At 40.3% G+C, this 23,282-nt stretch overlaps 1 long non-coding RNA gene across 1 annotated transcript; it reads left to right on the top strand.

The window, feature by feature from the left end:
• The first annotated feature begins 5 nt into the window (after positions 1-5).
• LOC144282427 (uncharacterized) lies at positions 6-17,954 on the top strand. The gene is made up of 3 exons (XR_013350863.1): positions 6-1,165; positions 1,366-1,511; positions 17,407-17,954. It is a non-coding gene; the product is annotated as an uncharacterized LOC144282427 (long non-coding RNA).
• Positions 17,955-23,282: the final 5,328 nt, after the last annotated feature.

The following is a 23,282-nucleotide window of genomic DNA, read 5'->3' as shown; positions in this document are numbered from 1 at the left end:
AGCCTGGGAGGATCACGTGGACGGAAGCAGCGCCAGGGCCGGCGCAGCCTACGGGGACCCGCGGGGCCTCGGGCGGTTCTGCGGCTGAGGGCTTGGGTTTATTTTTCTCCTTTCAGGAAAGCGCTAGAATAAAAATGTGTGTTTTTATTATAAAAGAACACTTGCCTGTCGGCATTGTCAGCTAGCAGCCTTACCCTTCACTATGCACCCTGCAAAGCTCTTTACGTCAATAATTTCAATTAAGCACATCGTGAACGCTCCGTGAACATAAAGAGCATTTTTTTCTTATTTATTTACATTTTTAAAAATTTAAACTCAATTTCCAACGTACAATATAACACCCAGTGCATATTTTTAAACCCATTTGGCATACGAAGAAAGCGGGAATGCGCCCTGGTATGTGGCAGTCTAGAGGTCTCCCAGCATCAGTCTGATACTCTTAGTAATTACCATCTAAATAAAGTTGAAAAACAATAAAGGGTTTTTAGGGGAAGAAAAGTCTTAGAATTTCACGTGCAGTTAATATTTCAGTGTTTTTCCTCCCGCTCTTATGTTGTGAAACATTAATTGTAAAAATAGTTGTGTGTGTGCATTTTTGTCACTCATTCAACAAGTATTTCTTGAGACTCTACTATGGGCCATGCCCTGTTCTGTGAACCGAACAAGACAAACATAATAATAATTCTGTTTGGAAGTATTTAATACGAGATGTTTACCTCTTAGGTAAGAAGAGATGTTGAGTAGAGGACTGAATGCATTCCTGTCCAGATGGCAACGTAGGGGTCAGAGCTGGAGGTGTGACTTAAATGCCTGAAATACTCTTCACTGCTGAACCATGTGGAGAATTTAAAGCCATGGAACTGGTTGTGATCATTTAGGGAGAGAGTGATGAAAAGGATGAAGAAGAGAAGAGGATCCAGTTGGACCTTGGGGTGCTCCAACACTTAGCAGTAGACTGGAAGGGAAATGGGGTGGATAGAGCCAGTGACATAGATAGGGACCAGTCTCGGCATGGAAGAAGAACCAGGGGTCAACTATGCTGGAAGCTGAGGATAGGAAAACAGCTGCCAAATCTGACAAGGTGAAGGTCACTGGTGACCTTGACAGGTACAGTCCTGTGTTGAAGAAAGAAAGAAAAACACACGTGGATTGTGGAGGAAATCGGGTAAGGAAGTGAAGTAGGTATAACACTTTCGTATTATCGATTGCATTACGACGTGAGTATTTTCTATGTCATCACGGAGTTGTTTTAAATATTTTTAATGACTCCATAGCATGTATGGATTTTTTAATGATAAAATATAGAAGTGCCCAATATTTGGCTGGCTTCCAGTAAGCTAATTGCTTTGTTTGTTTGTTTTTTAGGTAGATCTTCACCTTAATGCATCACAGCTCTCTTAAGGAAATCTGTGAAAGCGGTAGATCTTCTCCTCAGAATAAAGTAAATAAGCTCATTCACACTAAAGTGTGTAGATGATTTCAGAAAATTAGAAGTCTGCAGTCATCTGAAGGTAAGAGCCTCCACTCTAAGCAATATTCCCAACCTGTTGCTAAAATCATCCCCACATAATTGTGTCCTTCTCATTCTCTGTCATTGGTTTTTGGTATTAGAGTTAATGGAACAATGAGGAATAGAGAGTACAATGAAGATCAAGGACAGTAAATGAACTGATACTTGCAAGTTACATATAGCATTGTTACTCCTTATATGATCCTCATATACAGGCATAGCTCACTTTATTGTGTTTCACTTTATTGCGCTTCACAGACACTGTGTTTTTTACAAACTGAAGGTTTGTGGCAACCTTGTGTTGAGCAAATGTATCAGTACCATTTTCTCAGCAGCATTTACTCCCTGCCTCTGTGTCACATTTTGGTAATTTTTGCAATTTTTCAAACTGTTTTGTTACTATGATATTTGTTATGGTTATCTCTGATCAGAGATTACAACATGCTGAAACCTTGGATGATGGTTAGCATTTTTTATCAATAAACTATTTTTTAAAGTTTTTATTTAAATTCCAGTTAGTTGACATACAGTCTAATATTAGTTTCAGGTACACAATATGGAGATTCAACACTTTTATACAACATCTTTCATCCCCTCCTTGCCCCCAGCTTTTTCCTTCTGTGCCAAGGCCTTGAGTGGTCCATACCATCCTCTTTCCCCCACTGTTTGTTTTTCTTGATCCACTTATTCCAGTCAGGAATCAGAGTTCCGTCATTCCTTTCATCTTAAACTTGATTGCGAACTCCTGGAAGTTTTTCCTTTTAATTTTTGTTTCCTTATTGCCTAGCATGCTGCAATTTCAAGCCCATGGGACTATATGATCACATAAGTTTACTCAGCCTAGACTCGGAAGTAGAGTCCAAAGAAGGCTTCTGGGTAGAGGTAGCAACTAAACTGAGTCCTGGAAGATGACTAGAAGTTAGCCAGGCAAGGGAGGAACATGGACATGAATGATGCTGTCTAGATAAATGGAACAGTATATGGAAAGGTTCAAAGTGGTTGAGTATAAATTTGGTTATTTTTAATGCCTCATCCTAAGCCACACCCTGTCTAGTCAGCACTGAGCCTTGGCATTACCCCATCATCCTTGGGCTAATGGAAGGAAAACCTAAAGGACAGGGTGAAAATGAGAGGTGGAGCGAACCTCAGTTTCCTGATCTATAAAGTGGGGACAACAGTCATACATGGTTACTGAAAGATTAGCTAAGCTATTATATGTGATGGCCTGGAAGGGGGCGGGTCTGCCTGGTGGCATGGTCTTGTTTAGAAAGGGGACCCAGGGGTGCAATATGTCAAGCCAGAGGTGACCCCCATTCAACAAGGGACTAAGGAGGTAAGGTCTCAAATGAACAGAGGCGAGTGAAGTGAATGAGATGGTTGTTTTCCATCATAGTTGCTTCTTTGAATGAGAGCTGGAGTGAGCTTGGATTCCACTGCTGGGCCTCCCAGGCTCCCTTGCTCTGCCACTACTGTGTAGGTCTCAGTTTACTGAGTCAATTCAAGTGTCCCTCATGGGGTTGTTATGAAGAATAACTGACCTACTAGGTTGATTTTTAAAGTGTGATCCCCCTACTGGCAGCATCAGTGCCCTATGGGAACTCGTTAGAAATACAAGTTCTCAGGCCCCACCGCAAATCCAAATGAATCAGAAACTCTGGAGATGGGGCTCCTGTAATCAGTGTTTTCACAAGCCTGCCAGATGATTCTGAAGCAGGCTTAAATTTGGAAATCATTGATTTAATGTATATTGAAGCACTTAGAACATTGGCACACACCTCACTGTCGGTTTCTGAGGTTCAGGTTAGGTATCAGGCAGGGCCTGTGTCCTAGGCTGTATTTCTTTGGCCAAGTAATTGGTTCAGAGATGAGAATGTGTCCCAAGCTGGGCTAAGAGCCTTATCTGGAACTTTGGATATAGCTGTAGGGAAAGAGATGCTTCTCTTTTTTGGATATGTCAAGATAATAGGAGCCTGAAGCTGTTGGTGGCCATTGTTGTCACTATGAGGAGAAGTTGGCCTGAAAATGAAAGTTTATGCAAAGTAAAATAGAGCTGAGAGAAAAATAGGGAGAGGAGGAGGAGGGAGGAGACAGAGAGGGAGAGGAGAGGGACAGAGAGATGGAGAGGTCAGAGATTGAGATTAAGTACTTTGAGCCACTGGATCCATCCAGTCTTTGGAGTTTTCAGTTACTGTACTTCATTAATTCCCCCTTTTGTGACTAAGCCCATTTTAATTTGTTGTATTTTATTTTGTTTTTAAATATTTTATTTATTCATGATACACACAGAGAAGCAGAGAAACAGGCAGAGGGAGGAGCAGGCTCCCTGCAGGGAGCCCTATCTGGGACTGGATCCTGGGACCCCGGGGTCACGCCCTAAGCCAAAGGCAGACACTCAACCACTGAGCCTCCCAGGCGTCCCACTAAATCCATTTTAATTGGGTTCTGTCGCTTGTAACAAAAATAATACCTACACAGCTAGTATAAAATATTTGTGTTGCTGATAAACAAGGCTGGAAACTTAAACTTTCTTCTGAACATAAATATATATATGAGAAGTAAGAATCAAAAAAGTCAAATACAAAATCTTGATGATAGGAGTCAGTGTGTAGGATTGGAAAGAACATCAGGCCAGGAGTTAGAGAATCTGGGTTCTAATCTTGGGAGGTTCACTCTGCTGTATGTACTTTGTAAAATTAACCCTACATCTAAAGAAGTAAAGTATGTATTCGTGATTTAAATGTTGCATTACGTGAAGTCAAAAAATTAATAGAGCTGTTTCTAGAACTTATATGTATAAAGTGGTAAGTTTGCAATATTAGTAAAGAGATGTAGAGGTAGGGACACTTCTTAGTTTTTCATATACCACTCTTTGATCCATGATAGAATATTTTAAAAGATACACTTAAACATGCATCTGAAGAGGGTAAAAGACCAAGCCACAGGATGCAAAAAAATATTAGACAACACATACCTGAATAAAGACTTGTACTCCAAATAGGCAAAGAACTTTTAAAATTCAACAATAAAAAGCTCAATTAAAAAATGGGCAAAAGAACTGAATAGCACTTCCCTAAAGAGGATATACAGATGGCAAATAAACATATGAAAAGATGCTCAATGTTGGGGTGCCTAGTGGCTCAGTTGGTTAAGCATCTGCCTTCAGCTCAGGTCATGATCCCAGGGTCCTGGGACGGAGTCCCATGTCTTGGTTGGGCTCTCTGCTCCAAAGGGAGCTTGCTCCTCCCTCTCCTTTTGCCTGCCACTCCTTTTGCCTGTTTGTGCGAGCTCACTCTCTCTCTGTCAAATAAATAAATAAAGTATTTTTTAAAAAAGGAAAAGATGCTCAATGTTATATGTAATTAAAGAATTACAAATTAAAATAAGAGTTAGATACCCCTACACTCCTATAGAATGTCTAAATTCCAAAATAGTGACACCACCACATGCTGGAGAGGGTCTGGAGCAATAGGAACCCTCATCCATTGCTAGTAGGAATGCAAAATCAGTTAGCCATTTTGGAGATTTTTAATTTATTATTTTTTAAAAAAATCTCTACATCCAATATGGGGCTCAAACTCACAGCCCTGAGATTGAGATTCACATGTTCTACAAACTCAGCCAGTCACATGCCCTGGGATAGCCATTCTGTGAGACAGTTACCTGCTTCTTACAAAGCTAAACAAAGGCTGATCATATGGTCAAGCAATCACTCCCCTAGGTAAGCCAATGAGTTGAAAACTTACGTTCATACAAAAATCAGCACATGGATATTTATAGCAGCTTTATTCATGATTGCCAAAACTTGGAAGAATTAAGATGTCCTTCAATAGGTGAATGGGTAGATAAACCATGGTATATCAGTGTAATATGATGTTAGTCATCAGTAAAAAGAAATGAACCACCAGGTTACAGGAAAACATGGAAGAAGCATAAATGCGTATTCCTTAGTGAAAGAAGCCCATTTGAAAAGGCAACATACTGTATGACTCCAACTATGTGACATTCTGGAAAAGGCAAAATTACAAAGACAGTAAAAGGATCAGTGGTTGACAAGGGCTTGGGGAAAGATGGAGAGGGAGAGATGAAACCAATGAAACACAGGGGATTTTTAGGGCAGTGAAACTATTCTGTGTTATGCTTTAATGATGACTACATGACATTATACCCATAGAACTACATAGCACAAACACTGAACCCTTAGGTAAACTTAGACTTTAATTAATAATGGTAGTATTAATATTGGGACATTCACTGTGACAAATATACCCTATAAATGTAAGGTTATTTATAATAGGAGAAGTTGTATGGGGATAGATATAGATATAGATATAGATATAGATAAAGATAAAGATATATTTTCTCTGTTCAGTTTTTCTGTAAACTTAAAACTGTTCCAAGAATAAGGGCACGTGGGTGGGCCAGACAGTTAAGCATCTGACTCTTGATTTCAGCTCAGGTCATGATCTCGGGGTTATGAGATTAAGCCCCACGTTGGGCTCCATGACCAATGGGTTTCTTGGGATTCTTACTCTTCCTCTGTTTCTCCCCACTCTCTAAAAAACAAAACAAAACAAAACAAAACAAAATAACCAAACAACAACAAAAAAAAACTGCTCCAAGAATAAAGTCTATTAATTTTTTTTTTTAAATCATACTTCCTCTTAACTTTTTCTCCTTCTAAACCCAAGTCCTCTGGAGAACAATATGGCTAACTGAGATGGGATCTGGAAAGACAGCACTCTGCTCTCAAATCCTGAACGTGCCAAGAGGCATTTGGACCAGAATCTCAATACTAGAAACCAAGAAAATTTGGATCTGTGAGGTCCAAAGTGAATTAGAAAGAGAAATGATTGCCTCAGAACACCAGAAAAAAAAAAAAATCATTTACTCACTCAATAAGACTTTATTGAGTGCCTACTGTGTTTTAAATCTGATCTAAGGATTGAGGATACAGCAGTAAAAAAATTCTATAACATCATTAGACTCATATTCTAGTGTGAGGAGACAAAAAATAAACATGTAAATCTGTAGATCATTAGATTGCAGTAAGCACTATGAAGACATTGTGGGCGGAGAGTGTGGCAGAAACTCTTGTTTCACAAGAAACAAATTTGTTCTCTGAATATTTGCTCTCTTTTTCATCTTTTAGAGAAAGAACCCCCATCTCAAGTTTTAGCTGGTAGTGGGGCCATACGTTTCCTCCCCTCCATTTTGCACCTGAATATATTGTGACTGAGGCCAGGCCAATAGATTATGAGGGGAAGTGTTTCATGTAATTTGCAGGTCATGTGCTGAAGGATAAAGACACTTACCTTGGAACCTTTCTATCTCCTCCCCACTGGCTGGTAAATAGCATTGACTGAGCCACTCTAGGAAGCCAAGTGTGGAAGATGGCAGAGCCCCCAGCTTTAGAATGTTCAATTCTTGCTTGTTGCATGAAAAGGAAATAAACATATATATAACATGAGCCATTTCATTTTTGCATCTCTTGGTTATCATAGCTTAGCTGGTTCCTAATTCCAGGAGTATTAGGGCAAAGTGGTTAGGGAAGCAGAAACTTGAAGGAAGGGAGTGGAGGAGGGAACCATGGGGCCATTTGGATGATGATAATTCCAGGCAGAAGGACAGCAAATGCAAAGGCCCTGAGGCAGAAATAAGCTCCAGTCTGGTCCAGGACTAACCAGGAGCCCAGTTTTTTTTTTTAAACTTTTATTTATTTATGATAATCACAGAGAGAGAGGCAGAGACATAGACAGAGGGAGAAGCAGGCTCCATGCACCAGGAGCCCGACGTGGGATTCGATCCCAGGTCTCCAGGATCGCGCCCTGAGCTAAAGGCAGGCGCTACACTGCTGCGCCACCCAGGGATCCCCAGGAGCCCAGTTTGTCTGATATACAGTGAGTAAGGAGGAAAGGAAGTCAGGGTTAGTATGGGGAGCAGACTGCATAGGGCCTAATACACTATAATAGGAAATACCTGACACAGCCTCTTAGAAAGACCTGAGAGATCAAGGCAAGGACAGTGTAAGAAAGTCCATGGAGGAGGACATTGCCAGATGCCTTGTAGGATCGAAGAAAGGAAGACCGCCATCCTCTCCTAGTATGTTTATAAGTTGATCTGTGCTTCTATGCATGTAGTCATTGTGGTCTCAACATATAGTCTTGGATGTATTCTCTTAAGCAAATATTATATTTATGATACAATGCCTTCTGGAAAGATGTATTTTCCAGAGTTTCAGTGGTGATTTAACTGAAGAGATGGGTAACTGTAAGTGACCAGAACCCTCTGTCGCAAGAGCCATGCAGTCACGGTATTGCAAGCATCCCTTGCTTTATAGCCTGGAAAGCCTGAAAGAAATACAATGACTCACCCAAGATGACACAGTAAGTTAATGGAAGAACCCAGAACTAGAACCCAGATGTAGTGACCCCCAATTTATTTATTTTATTTTTTAAAGAATATTTTATTTATTTATTTGAGGGAGAGAAAGAGAGATAGCAAGAGGGGGAAAGAAAAAAGCAGGAGGAGGGAGCCCAATGTGGAGCACAATCCCAGGACCCCAGGATTATGAAATGAGCCAAAGGCAGGCGCTTAATCAACAGAGCCACCTGGGTGCCCCCAATCCCCAATTTAATAGTTTCCATTACAATCAGCTTTACTTCATGCTAGGTATCAAGGTGGTGGTGGGTGTTTCAGATCACAAAATAATCCTAAATGACTTTTGAACTCGGTTTGGTTGGAGAATCCATTATTTTATTTCAGCAGCAGATTTTCTGTCCTAATAATTCCTTAATCAGAGCCATGTAGGATGGAAAACTTTCCCTGTGAACACACAAGTCAGACCCTCCAGGTGGCAATGATTGGTACTAACAAAGGACTTAGAGTTTTCCAGGAAGTTAGAACTCATCCTCTCTGATCCTATGGCAGCCCTGTGAGGTAAGCAGGGTAGATCTAATTTCTATCATATTGTAAAAGAAAAAATAAAATTATTCCAGTGACAATAGGTGACTCAGCCAAGGTCACACTTGGGCTGCACTTTCTTACCCCAGGTTCAAAGGACTTGTTGCCACATACATCCTCCCAGATGATTAATAGCTGACACTTTACAGCTCTTATTACCACATACCAGATACTGTTTAAAGCTTTGCACATCATGACTCATTCACTGTTCCTACAAGGTAGATTCTATAATCTCCGCAAATTGTTGGGAAAACAGGCACAGAAAGACTAAGGGACTTCCCTGAAGTCACATAGTGTCATAGGGTCATACCTGAGACCCAAACATACACAGACTGTATCAAGAATCTGTGCCCTTAACTACTGCACTCTGCTACCCCTCCAATATGGACTTGGAACCAATTTTATGATTCAGGTAGCTTATAGGCACCCTTTAAGAGTCTTTGAGATCAAGTTCAGAGACCCGATAGCTTCTATGGCTGTCACAAACCCCTCCTTTATATGTATGGCCACTTGATCTTATTATCTACTTCCATGACAGATGTGATCAAAATCCGATTTATATACCATCTATCTAACCGGAATAGAGAAGGCATTGTGTGTAGCAATAGCTACTTTGACATTAATGTTGAGAAGTTCTCATGGATAGTTGTGAATCATTTACTGTTCTGCAGAAGAATCAATGCTAAGAAGTCATCACTTCACTCTCTTTTTCTTTAATTCATTAGTAATTCTGAAGAGTAGAGAAGTTATATGTTGTTTTCATCTACTGCCCATTGTTTGGTAGCAGTACTTCTCTTTTTGGTTTATTTTTAGTCTGTGTGGTTTCAATACCAACACATCCCCATTCTCCTGGCTTGGATGCATGACCCAAGCCTAGGCCCAAGATATCTCCGTGAAAAAACAGGGGTAAGTGTGTGATCCTAGTCGGTCCAGTGAAAGTTGACCCTAGGACTTTTACTTGAATTATTGGGAAACAGAAATCCTCCCTCTGTTTAATGATGAATACAACAGAGTATAAGCTGAAAGCTGTGGGTGTCCATCTCACCCCGTGAGGGATAAGTGTGCATGAGTGTGAATATAAGACCGACAAAGGTGGAACCAAGAGATGGAGGGAAATCAAGTTCCCAATGACAAATTTGGTGCATCTAGATCTGTGTCTTTTGGACTTTTCAATAATATAATCCAATAAATTCCCTTGTGTGTTTAAACAAATCTGGATCAAATTTCTGTCACTTGCAACCTAGATTAATTTTCCTGACAAATTATTCTGATTAATACAGGCAAAACTCATTTACCATATTCTCTGCTTTGCCTGAAAGTTAACTGGTGTCAGTTGTCTGTTGCCACAGGAAAGCCTTAGGAAAATAACAACAATGACAACAAAACCAGCCGTAGGGGCATACAACAAATCTACAAGTTGGCTGGGTGTTCTGCTGTTCTGGGTTGGTCTTGGCTGATCTTGGCTAGGATTGTTCAAGAATCTGTGGTCTGCTACAGCCTGGTTGGGGTTGGCTAATCTAGCATTACTTGGGATAACTTGGTTCTGCTCCATTGTGGCCTCTCATCATCCAGCATGCTAGCCTGGGCTTTCCTTGTGGCCAGGTAGAGGCCTGAGGGAGCCTGAAGGGTGCAAGGCCCAGGCCCAGGACTGTCATACCATCACTTGCACTGTATTTTGCTGGGTAAACCGAGTCACAAAGGCAGCCCATATTCAAGAAGTGGAGAAATGGTTTCCACCTCTTAATTGGAGGAACTGCAAATTCCCATTGCAAACAGCATAGTTACCAGGAGGAGTGGAGAATTAGGGCTGTTTTTGTAATCAATCTACCACACTCATATTTGTTCCCTTTATAATATCATGGTGGTAAGGAGGTAACATAAGCAGATGGACACCGCAGCTTAACCAGATGCTCACCAAGGCAATCAGATTCCTTCAGTGCATCAAGCAGGGTATGATGCTACCCTGTTCTTATTTCACTCATTTAGCATGAGTGATTTTTTTTAAATTTTATTTCTTTATGAGTGATTTTTCTTTACCTTGTAAATACAGAAGCTCTCTTCTGAAAAAGACTTGAAAGGTAATCTGGCCCGCCTCCACGTTTTTTAGAAGAAGAAACCAGACCCTAAATTAGGACCATCACTCTGACTTCTGTTTCTGTCATTACATCACCTTCCCACCCAGGGTCATATAGAGGCAAGCCTGGACCCTTGTCCGGTAACTCCCATCATCTGGTGCTGTTTTCTTCCTACCCCAAGGCTGAACAAAATGAAGGCTGCTTACTCAAACTTTGGAGTCAGCCAGCATGATGCTAATCCTTGTTATTACTTATGGGCTTTGAGACCTTGGACCAATTATTCACCTCTTCTGGGCATGGTGCTAATAGTGCATGCCTCATAGGGCTGTTGTGGGGATTAAACGAAAGAAGGTAAATAAAGCACATAGTAAGTGTTCAATAAATTTTACCTATCATTTTTCTTAAAACATGGCACTTTTCTATTTAAAACTTACTCCTGCCTACATTTAGTCTGGCTTTATGACTTTAGGGGAACTGAAAATATCCTAACTCCTAATATTTGGATGTTAGACAGTAAATCACGTTTTAAAAATTATGGGGGAGTACAATTCCATGTTTCTTAGGAGAAGGGATGCTTGTAGCCTAGCTCATCTGTTTATTTACTAACAAATATTTACTGAGGGTGTCTTCAGAGTCAGGCATTGTATTAGTTTGCTATTGGTGCAACATATTACCACAAACATAATACCTTAAAGTAATGTGTGTTTTGGAGGCCAGAGGTCTACAATGGATCAGACAGGGGTGCTTGGGTGGCTCAGTTGGTTAAGCGTCCAAACTCTTGATTTAGGCTCAGGTCATGATCTCAGGGTCATGAGGTCGAGCCCCATGTCAGGTTCTGTACTGAGCATGGTGCCTACTTAGGATTCTCTCCCTCCCTTTCCCTCTGCCCCTCCTCACTGCTCCCCCTTATTCACCCATGCACTCTTTGTCTCTCTCTCTCTCTCTCTCTAAAAATAAATAACAAAATAAAATAAAACACTCTAAAAAATTAACCAAATAAAATGGGTCAGCCAGGAGATGTTCTTTCTGGAGGCTCTAGGGGACTATCTACTTCTTTGTATTTTCCCAGCTTTTTTGAGGCTACCTACCTTCCTTGGCTCACGGTCTATATCACTCCAGCCCCCGCTTTTATCATCACGTCTCCTTCTCTCCTGTTTCATGGTCTTACTGCTTTCTCTGACCTTCCTGCCTCCTCTTATAAACCTCTGCCTGTGGCTTGTGCTTGCATACAGCATGTGGCCTGGATAGTCAGACTTCTTACATGGCAACTCGGGGCTCCTAGAATGACTCTTCTCAATAAGCAAGACAAGAATCTTCAAGGCTTTTTAGGCACTAATCTGAGACATTATAGTCTGCTGATTGAAGCAGTCATAAGTCTACCTTATTTCTAGGGGAAGGGACATATATCACATGTCTTGAAGGAAAGAGCTTAAAAGAATTTGCAGTTAGACTTTAAAAACACCCAAATGGAAAAAAAAAAAAAAAAAACCACCCAAATGGACTTCCCAAATATGAGGGGGTCTTTTGTTTTTGTTTGTTTGTTTTTTGCTTTGTTTTTTTTTCAGTCACTATATTTCCCTACTGTTTCACCTGCTTTGGGACTGTGGAGAAACCTGAAGTCATCAGTGGTTTCCTGCAGGCTTCTGGGTTGGGTGGCAGTAGCTCTCTGGCTCTGAGGCTACAAAGCTGAGAGCTAGTAGGAATCTCCCTGAATTTAGCTTCTGAAGCCTTTCTGCCAGTCCTGCAAGCCTCTAATTTCCTATTTTAAGTACCCTTCTACTTGAAATACCTACCTAGAGCGCTGTTTTCCTTACAGCATCACGACTGATACAAGCTCCAAAGTCCGCTTTCTTAACTGCTACATGTCATCTAACCTTCGCCACTTTTCTCAAGCTCCCAGACCATTCCCTCACAACCTACCCTCACAACTGCACAGCCAGCATGCCATTGGGAAGATGACTCTGCTGCTTATTGCTCAGAAAAAAAAAAATAAAAGAGTGCATTAGGTATGATCTTCCTCAACCATCCTGTCTTCCCAACTGGATCTATACCTACCTTTTTATTTCTTTCTTCTTCATCATAAAAGGAATTATTTTGTACTTTTGGGGGAAAATAGTATAAGACTTTTTTTTTTTGTGGTGGTACATGATATCCTTCATTTATCTTTTCAACGTAATTTTCTGCCATTTTGTCATATGTGCCGATATTAAAGTAGATTAACTGCATTAATAAGGAAACTCATAAAATAGGTGGAATTGTTGCTGTTAACAAAAGGACCCAAAGATACATAATGGCTCAAACATCATAAAATTTATTTCTTGCTCAAGTAACAGCACTAGGCAGGTGAACAGTCAATGGAGCAAGCCCACCTCTATTTAGGGACCTGAACTGATGGTGACTGGACGGACCATTTTCAACATGTGCTTTCCAAGGTCACGCTTTCTAGATATCCAGAAAGAGGAAAGCATATGGAGGATACACATGAGTGGTTTTATGGGTCAGGCCGGGAAATGACACATGTCTTTTAGTTAGAATCCAGTTACATGGCTACACCTACACTGCAAAGGAGGCTGGGTAGTGTAGTGTAATCTAGCTGAGGGCCCTGGAAAATGAGATAATGGATTTTGATTAATACCTATCAGTATGTGCCATTGTATCTTAAACCTCAGAAAATGTATTTAATTTGTCAATAGTTCAGTTTTGTCATTTCTAAAACTGAGGATAATGAATGTACCTCCTTCCTAGGGCAGCTGTAAGAATGAAATGTGTTGGTATTGGAAAGATTTTAGAGCATTGTCTGGCACATGGTCAGCATCTCATCAAAGTTATCTGCTACTATGGTAATCCTTAGATGTTACTTCCTGTTTCAAGCTTTTCTTCTCCCTTTTTTCATCTTGCCTAATTCTTAAAAAAAAAAAAAAAAAAAAGGATTTTAGGGGCACCTGGGTGGCTCAGTGGTTGGGTGTCTGCCTTTGGCTCAGGTCATGATCCCAGGACCCTGGGATTGAGTCTCACATCAGGCTCCCCGCAGAGAGCCTACTTCTGTCTCTATGTCTTTGCCTCTCTCTGTGTCTTTTATGAATAAATAAAATCTTTTAAAAAATAGAAAAGATTTTACTTATTTATTTGAGAGAGAGAGAGAGTGGGGGTGAAAGAGGGAGAAGCAGATTCCACTCAGAGCCTCATGTGGGGCTCAATCCCACAACGCTGAGATCATGACCTGGCCCAAAACAAAGAGTCAGACACTCAACCAACTGAGCCACTCAGGCTCTTTTCTCTATCAGAGTTGCATTTGTATTGTAACAACCTGTTTTATGATGTATTGTTCTTCCTCTATATGCTTCTTGATGGCAAGAATTTAGTTTTTATATCTCAAGTACCTAGTAGTCCCTGGGATGTAGGTACTCAATATTTATTGAAGGAGGAAGAAAGGAAATGAGAAAGGAAAGAAGGAAGGAAGGAGGAAGAAAGGAAGGAAAGCAGGCTGATCACATAAAGATCAACATCTTGTCATGAGTAGATTCATGAAAGGTCAGCTGCAGAGCAACTTTATTAGTCACTATATCCCAAATCCCAGAGGGTCACTTGATACTCCTGCCCATTCAGGACCAAGGCTGTTTGCATCATCTTCATGCTTTGCATTGGACACCCCTTGTATGCTGCCTCATATCCTCTCAGCTTAGTTTTACTCCAGCCAGTGCCATAGCATCCAGCTACTGGAGGTGTGAACCTACAATCCCTTATCTCAGATGCATTGCATCTCATTCTGCCCTGGGCTGCTCTTACTCCTCTTTGGACACCTGCAGAAATGTGTTTTGGCTTCCACATATGCAAACATGCAAGGGCAAGGGATTTGGCATCTATTTCACAGGCCATTTAACCAAGGAAGGATGGGAGCTAGTGAATAAATGTTTCCCTCTTCTGGCTCTGGGGAAGACAGTTGTCCCAGGACTTTCCTGGGATTTTTGCATTCAAAGTCCCGTGTTACTGGAAGTCCCTAACCCTGAAAGGTGTTCTTTAAGGTTCCTCCAGGGGTTCTAGTGAAGTCAAGTCTAGTGAGGTCAAATCCTAGTTGCCTAGATCTTAATAACATATCTTTATTGCCCATCCCTGCTTCCCCAGATTACAGCCCCAAATAAATGACCTCCATGCAAGCCCCTTCTCAGGCTCTGCATTCTGAATTGGGTAGCTCTGAGCTTACCTGTGTGGTGAAGAGTGTTTTCAGCTCTAGAAAACTAAACAAACAAACAAACAAACAACAAAAGCAGAGGCAGAGGAAATGAGTCATGGCCCAAAACAGCCAAATTATCACTATCCTGATGTTGCTACAAAATTAACCTAGAAGATATGGTGTGGTTCAAAGATATTATCATGAAATGTTTATTATAAAGTTTATTTGCTTCAACAGCAAGGTGTTAGAAAGAAACAGGCAGAAAACTTAGCTTTTAATTCCACTTGGAGTATTTAAAATCCTGTATGACTCTTGTCACTTTTGTTCTCCTTGGGCCTCAGTTTCCTATCTGTAAAATAGGAGGTTGGATTAATAATTTTTGCCTTTACCGGTGGTCCTATCCTTGGCTGTTGTAGTTACTCATGGGGTAGAGGGAGGGCAGAGGCTTGAGGGGGTCGGTCAACAGGCCTGGTGGCTAGGGAGGAACAGGGGCTGAGGGTTCATACCCATATCAATAGTTGAGTACATGTGGCAGAAAGATTTTATAAATGGGTCCCTGTGGGCTGTGAAGAACCCCTAACATATTTCCCTAATATTCTTAAGATCTATCAATCTCAAGTCCTCTGTCCACAGTGCCAACTAGACAAGATTTCAGGGTGAAGAATATTTGCCACTGAGCTTTTTAAAAAAAATTTATGTATTTTTTCCAAAGGGGGGAGCAGCAGGAGAGGGACAAGTAGACCCTGCATTGAGCACAGCCTGACATGGGGCTTGATCATAGGACCAAAATCATGACCTGAGCCAAAAATCAAGAGTCACATGCTTAACCAACTGAGCCACCCAGGTATCCTTTGCCTCTAAGTTTTAAGAAAGATCTTTATAATATCCAAAGGACTGGGGACACCTGGGTGGCTCAGCGGTTGAGCGTCTGTCTTTGGCTCAGGGTGTGATCCTGGGATGCAGGATCAACTCCCACATCAGGCTCCCTGCATGGAGCCTGCTTCTCCCTCTGCCTGTGTCTCTGCCTCTCTTTCTCTCTCTCTCTCTCTCATGAATAAATAAATAAAATCTTAAAAAATATATCCAAGGGAGGCCATGACCACCACAGACAAGTGAAACTTCCAGCCAGTGGTGTGTTGAAATGGCTTATAAATCTGCTTGCAAGAGTGACTGCTGGATATCCAGGAATTTTGTGAGCCAAACTATGGGTAGCTTGAAACCAGTCACGATAGGAGTGTTGACACCATAGAAAATTGGAAAGCACTATAAACATATTGGGGCTTCCTTGGCCCCTTGAGATGGTTCACCAGCACATCATTAGATCCAGCTTTGAACACTGGTAGCTTCTTATCCAGGACTGTAGATAAATTAAATATGTATGTTTTAAAAAGAATTTTTTTTTCTTCCGTGCTGTTTGGTTTGTGGACATAATGAGCAGGGTCATTAAAACCTGTCTTTCCCTCTCCCTCACTAGTGGCTTTACGGATTCTATGAATCTAAAAGTATACAAATCCCTGCAGAGACCAGGCAAGTTCCTACAACTCCAGGCCCTGCAAGTTCTGACAGGGGCTAGCCCTGCCAGGAAACTTTCAGAACCACATCAAAGTGTTGTGCTGCTGTTTCAGGGGAGTTTGTCCTCATGAATGATCGATTTGGTGGCTTTGGGTACTTCTTTAAGGGTTTTGGAAGCCTGGTTAGAATACTTGCCCTGCCACTTGGGAGCTCTCTGATGGGCTTATGTTTAACCTTACTGAGTTTCCTCATAGGTAGAACAAGTAGTACCTCCTTGAGAGGGTTTATGGGTTGGGGCACCTGGGTGGCTCAGTGGTTTATGCATTTACCATGAAACTAAGAAAGTTCAAGCATAAAGGCACCTCACTTGTATGGGCCCCTTGTAGGGAGTCTTTGGGCATGTTGTGTTTTTAATTCTATAATCTAAAGGATCTCCATCCCACCCTAAAGCATATAATCTTAAGAGCCTCACACAACTTGGATCAGCTCCTGCTTGTGGGAATGAATCACGTCACACATGTAAAGCCCTTAGCCCAGGGTCTGGCCCATTATGAGAACTTCATAAATAGTCCTTGTTATAACACAGGTACTTTCCCTCCATCACCATACATCCCACCTGATTTTCCTCCACTCCCTAAGCGTCATCACTGAACCACATTCTGTTCATAGTTTGCCTTCCTTCCACCGGGAACATTGGTTTTTGCCAATCTCTTGCCACTTTGCTCAACGTATCTATGGAATGCAGCATTCAGCGTGTCACTATGTTCATTTTAATGATGGGAAAACAACATAAGCAATTATGCTCTTCAAAGAAGTGATGTGACAGCAGGGAGAGATAATAAATGAATTGCCCAAAGTTCCTTGGGGTGATGGGAAATCAAAGTTGTATTAATGCTTAACAAACATCCAACAGGACGATGAAACAAAGGGCAGTTGGGGCAACACTGTATATTTTGCCAGTTGTAAAACAAAGAAAAACAAATTGTCAGTCAAGCATGATGTAGAGACACTTCCCTTAAGAGCACATGTATCTCAGAATTATCAAAGGGCTCTAAGTCACCCTAATAATGGGCTTCTACCACAAGTAGACAGACTGAAAGCCACATTTGGTCTTAAGAGATGCAGCACTTTGCACTACAGTTGCAATAAGATTTTCACAGCCAATTGTCTTTATTTAGGGTGAAGAAAGAGGTGAGTGGATGCCTGTGAGCCTCACATGGTCTCCTGCCCTGAACAGTAAGAAAGGAACTTGACTCGGATGAAATTTAGGTGCAGCCATTATCGACAGCCTGTTGTGTACAAGGCGTCATAAGTGGTGATGAGTAAAGCCAGGTGTCTGGTGCTTTCTACCATGCAGTGCTGGAAGCTGGCCAGTTGAGTAGAAGAGAGTGTGGCGATTGGGATTAGATGAATCTGGTTTAATCCTGGTTTTGCCTTGTACCAGGATGTGATTTAAATTATTTATATAACCTTCTTGAAACTCAAGTTTCCTTATCTGTAAAATGGGAGTAATGCTACTCATCTTGCGGGATTGCTGAAACATAGCAAATGCTCAGTAAATGTTAGTTTTCTTACTTCCTTCTGAAAGCTGTCGAATCCAAGTGCAATTTTGGTCCTCTCAAAAGCTGTTTATGTAGCTTTTATGAATCTTGTATTATTTTAGTAGTTGAAACATTTTTTCTAATTACAAAAGCAATGCATTTTTGTGGCAGAAGAATTAGAATAGGTGAGCAAAAAGAAAAAAAATAAAATTACACACAATTCGAATATGTAGTTATAGCTTCCAATTACACCCTTGGGTATATCCTTCCAGAACATTTTTTATGTCTATGAATATGTATGTTACTATAGTTATAATATACAATACATGCAATTTCACAACCTGCTTTTCTCAATGCAACAGGTCATTATTATGGGAAATCCTTGGGAAACTCTTATGACAAGGCCAGATAACAATATTTCCTTGTCAGCGGAAGCAGTTGAGATTAACACACTATGACAATCATCTATTGTTATAAAGTAAGTTATACCAAAATTTTGGTGCCCCTTTCCCAAAGGCCATGTAGCTGCTAAAAGGAAAGAAAACAAATAACATCTATAAATCCCATCTTGAAATCCCTTTATTTAGAAATCACACTTGTTTTAACAGTTTTATAAAAACTAGGAAGAAAACTTATCCCATTGTATTTAAAACAAGGCAAAAAGAAATTTATGATTAGGTATTGTCTTAGCTTGGGCTCCTGTAACAAAATGCCATAGACTGGACAGCATAAACAACAGACACTTATTTTCTCACTCTTCCAGAGAATTGAAATCTGAGATCAGGATGCCAGCAGATTTGGTTCCTGGTAAGAACTCTGTTCATGGTTTGCAGATGGCCACCTTTTTAGGTGTGGCCTTACATGGTGGCAAGAGAGAACTCTGGTTTCTTCTTCTTAAAAAGACATTAACCCTGCCATGGGGGCTCTACCCTTATGACCTCATGACAACCTAATTACCTCCAGCGGCCCACCTTCTAATACCATTATATTGGGAGTTAGGGCTTCAACATATAAATTTGGGGGGAGGGTGGATGCAAACATTCAAATCATAACAGATACTGTTACAGACCCATAACTTCTGCCCTAGAGATAATAAAAGGGAGCAAAATACCTTTATGATCCACTTCGTAGGAAAAAAATTACTGGATTGACTCAATTAGGCAACCAGTCTACTGTTTGGATGGTTGAGAAATCTTACCCCTAAGAGATGGAAGCAGTACTAAAATCAGTATGTAACTCAATGGGGCATTTTATATGGAACCAAGGTAGAGTGGCACTAGTGGTCCCTCTAATATCTCTTGTGCCTTCAAAATCCTCACTGAAAGGGGGAAAAAAGAAGAGAATCAGTATAAAGTCTTGTTATAAGAGGAGCCATTTGCTTAGTATGATCAAGTTTTAGATCAATCCTGACTATTTTCCCATACAATACATAAAATGTTTGCACTATATGCAGTTTTATAGATTGTTCCTCAGTTCCTCGTAAAAATGGACATTAAGAGAATGATCCAATTATGTACAATAAGCTTATAAAAATTTAGATCCTGAACCTAAAATTTGAAAACCAGATTTTGAATCTTACCTTGCCAAGATATTTGGAAGCCTTCTTCATTTAGCTATCACTCCATAAATATGGCATTTCTTGAGTGATAGAAATTTCTTAGATATACGGTCATCTGCAACAACATTTCAACTGAATACACACAAAAAACCCTGAGACTGTAGACTTTGTGGTTTCAACCCATGAAAAATAGATTCTGGAATAGGGACCCCTTTTTACCTTTGTCCCTTAAAGTGACTAGCAAAGTCCTGTCTGAACAGCAAGCTAGCGTCTCCTTCATTGATATCTCCCTATAAGTGTATAAAAATTTAAAAATCAAAGATGGTGACCAAAGCAAAGTGAATCTTTGTGAATTTGGAAATGCAGCCTCTTAAGTCTGAAGGGGTAGTTTGAGACCACTGAAGTTTCAGTGAATGGTGAGAGAAGCAAAGAGGATTAAATCAAGTTTCTGTTGTGTAAGTCTTTAGTGAAATTAGAGTTGGCACAGTTTTCTTTGAATCCGAGCCATATTTTGAAAACAAGGTGGGGCCACTGCCAAGAATAACCTGCCCTTTGACCACTGGGTATAAAGAAACTTAATAAGTTTTTGCAAATGCAGGACTTGTAGTCTGAGATGGGCCTCCTACTGTTATGGGTTGAATTATGTCCCCTCAAAAATGTATATGTCAAAGTCCTAACCCTAACCCTCAGTACCTTAGAACCTGACCTTATTTGAGAGAGGGTCTTTATAGAGATGATCAAGCCAAAATGAGATCATTAGGTGGAGGCAAAGGGCTTAGATTCTTAGGGCTGCTATAACAAATTGCCACAAACTGGGTGGCTTAAAACAACAGAAATTTATTTTCTTATAGCTCTGTAGTCTTAAAGTCCAAGATCAAGGTGTCATGCTTTCTCTGAAGACTTTAGGGAAGAATTCTTCCTTCTATGCTGCTGGTGGTAACTAGCAATCCTTGGCATTGTTTAGTTTGTAGCTATATCACTCCAATCTCTGCCTACATTTTTACATGGTGTTCCCCTTTCTGTCTCTGTGTTCAAATTTCCCTCTTCTTATAAGGATACCAGTCATTGCATTAGGGCCCACCCTAATCCAGTATGATCTCATTTTAACTTAATTACATTTGCAAAGACCCTCATTGCAAATAAGGTCACATTCACAGTTACTGTGGCTTAGGATTTGAACATATCTTTTTGGGGAACACAGTTCAGCCCACAACAGAGGAGCAATCCAATCGGTGTCCATTACACAAAATTCAAACACTTTTGTTAGTTCCTGCCACTTTTGACTTTTCTTTGTCCTGGGATTAACTAGACCTTCTTATGCCAACAGCCTGACTTTTCAACCCCACTGTCTGTTAGCATACATCATCAGTCATCTCTTTTGTCCTCCTTCTTATCTCTGAAGGAGGGTCTGGATAGGGTTATTGAATAAAATGCAATTAAATTCGAATTTCAGCTGAATAATGGCTAATTTTATAGTTTAAGTATGTCCCAAATATTGCATGGGAGTCTTGAATTTTTATTTGCTAAATCTAGCAACCCATGTTCTGCACTTAAAGACCTAAAAGTGTTCTAGATGGAGCATGTGTTCTCCAGGATGCCATCACACCAAAATATCTATACCTGACCTATCTTATTCAGTTAAATCACCTTTTTGTTGCCTGTTAGGATTTCAGTTTGAAACACCTAGTTTAGAGTTAGAAGCCACTTAGAAGGTGAAAGTTGGGTGGAAGGTGACCAGAGACTGAACTAAGGCAAAAATGTAGAGATGAAGAGAGGAAGGATGGATTTGAGAGCTATTAAGATACGGAATGAAGTATTTGATGCCTGTTTGAATGACCAGTTTCATTGTGGGCTACCAATTAGTTAATGGAAATAATAATAGAGAAGGAAATGAGGTTGTGGGGTGAGGTGGTAACTTTGTACTTAGTTGTGTTGGGTTTGGGGTGTCCTTTAGATGGTTGGATGTGGAATGCTCAGTGAAGAGGAGGGGCTGCAGATATAAGTTTAGAACTTTAAACATGTACTGAGATATGAAAGTTGAGATAGGAAAGTAGTTGGGATTTCCTAAAGAGAAATTATGGTGTTAGAAGAAAAGAAAATCCTGTGGAAGACCAATATTTAAACAGTAGAGAGAATCCAGCAAGAAAACAGATGTGATTAGGAAGTAGATGAACCAAGTAAGAAGATGGACAGACGTGTTTGTGCATGGTAACATTGTAAAACATAAGAAAATATTGGGATAGGACCTAAATATTCATCAATAGGGCATTGGGCAAATATATTTTACAACAAGCATACAATGAAACTCTAGACAGCTGAACAAAGAGTAAGGAAGCTTCTATGTACTGTTACAGAGGAATCTCAAAGACTTTGTTACATTGTTAAGTGAAGAAAGAAAGGTGCGGGGGGGGGGTGCATCTATAGTATGTTATGAATTCAGGCATAAAGAAGGGGAAATACGTATTGGGATTCATTTGTATATAGAGAGAAACACTCTCTGGAATGTTACACAAGGAGCTAGTATGAGTGATCATTTATTGGGGGAAGGTAGGGATTGGTTAGATGAGGGGGCAGATGTGGGACAGAGAATTTTGACGATAATCATTTTTAGAGTCTTAGAATCTTCAGTTAGGTGAACATAACATGATACATAGTCTGTTTGAAATGTTACATCAATTGAAGAAGGAAGGAGGTAAGAAAGAGGAGAGGAAAGGAAGGAAGAAAAGGACGTGTTTAGATTCCACCAAGGTCTACCACAGGGTACTGGGAAGGCCATTTGGCTCAGGACATTTGGGAAAGGTCTCAAAATCACGTCTCCAAATGGAATTTTACTTCCATTCACCAAGATTACATTTATCAGCAACTTTAAACTTGTGTCCTGTTATCAAGTATATTTTGAAGTAATGTTTTTATAAATACTTTAATTGCCCTTTCAATAGTATAATTTGTATACCATATTATGTTTTGTTTAAAAATTAACTTGTTGGGGGTCCCTGGGTGGTTCAGTTGGTTAAGCATCCAACTCTTGATTTTGGTTCAGGTTGTGATCTCAGGGTTTGTTAGATGGAGCACCGCATCAGACTCTGTGCTGGGAGGGGAGACTGTTTAGGATTCTCTCTCTCTCTCTCCCAGTCTCTAAAAAATTTGTTAAATTATTAACTTGTAAATATTTAAGAAAACCTGCACATCAAGTGACCATGTGTTTGCATTTATTTATTTTATAGAGTTGGGAGTTCCAGAAATAGTAATGGCCTGGACTTCTTTCTATGCGTTCCTGCATCAGACCTGACCCACTTGAGTTAATGACTGCATTTAGGAAAGCAGTCTTGGGTCTTCCATAACTTAAATATGATTCTTATTCATAGTAGGACCTCAAACCAAGTCAGTCTCATTAATTTTTATGTCTGGGTTGTTATACAAAAGTGTGTATTTGCAAACTGTTGCTTAGTTTGAACTGTGAAGATTTAAGTGGAAACTTTGCTTCTACAATTTTTCTAGTATTGTTCAGTGGTTAGGAGTACTGGCTCCAGAACCAGACAGGGCTACATTCAGTCAGCTGCTCCAAATGTAAGCTGCAGTCATGGGCAAGTTAGTTAATTGTGATAAGTCTCTATATTCCCATCTGTAGCGTGGGTATAACAGTTGTTCCTATCAATTGTTATATCCACCTCATAGGGATATATATTGGGCAAATATATTTTACAAGATAAGAAAAAGTAAAAAAAAAAATGTAGTAATGTCAAGCACTTAGAAACAGGGTCTGGCATATAATATAAACTATGTACGTGTTGGCCATTATCCTTTTAGTAGAGTCCTAACAGGACCGGCAGTTTGGTGAGTGATGTGTTCAGTTCATTTGTTACTCAAACTACACATGATATCCCAGATGCCTAGATACATCAGGTGCTATGGTGACTTCTGGACAACAAAGCACAATGCCCATTTTCCATTTGCT

This window comes from Canis aureus, chromosome 13, assembly GCF_053574225.1.
Source record: "Canis aureus isolate CA01 chromosome 13, VMU_Caureus_v.1.0, whole genome shotgun sequence".
Taxonomy (NCBI): Eukaryota; Metazoa; Chordata; class Mammalia; order Carnivora; family Canidae; genus Canis; species Canis aureus.
This window is presented reverse-complemented; position numbering and strand designations above follow the sequence as displayed.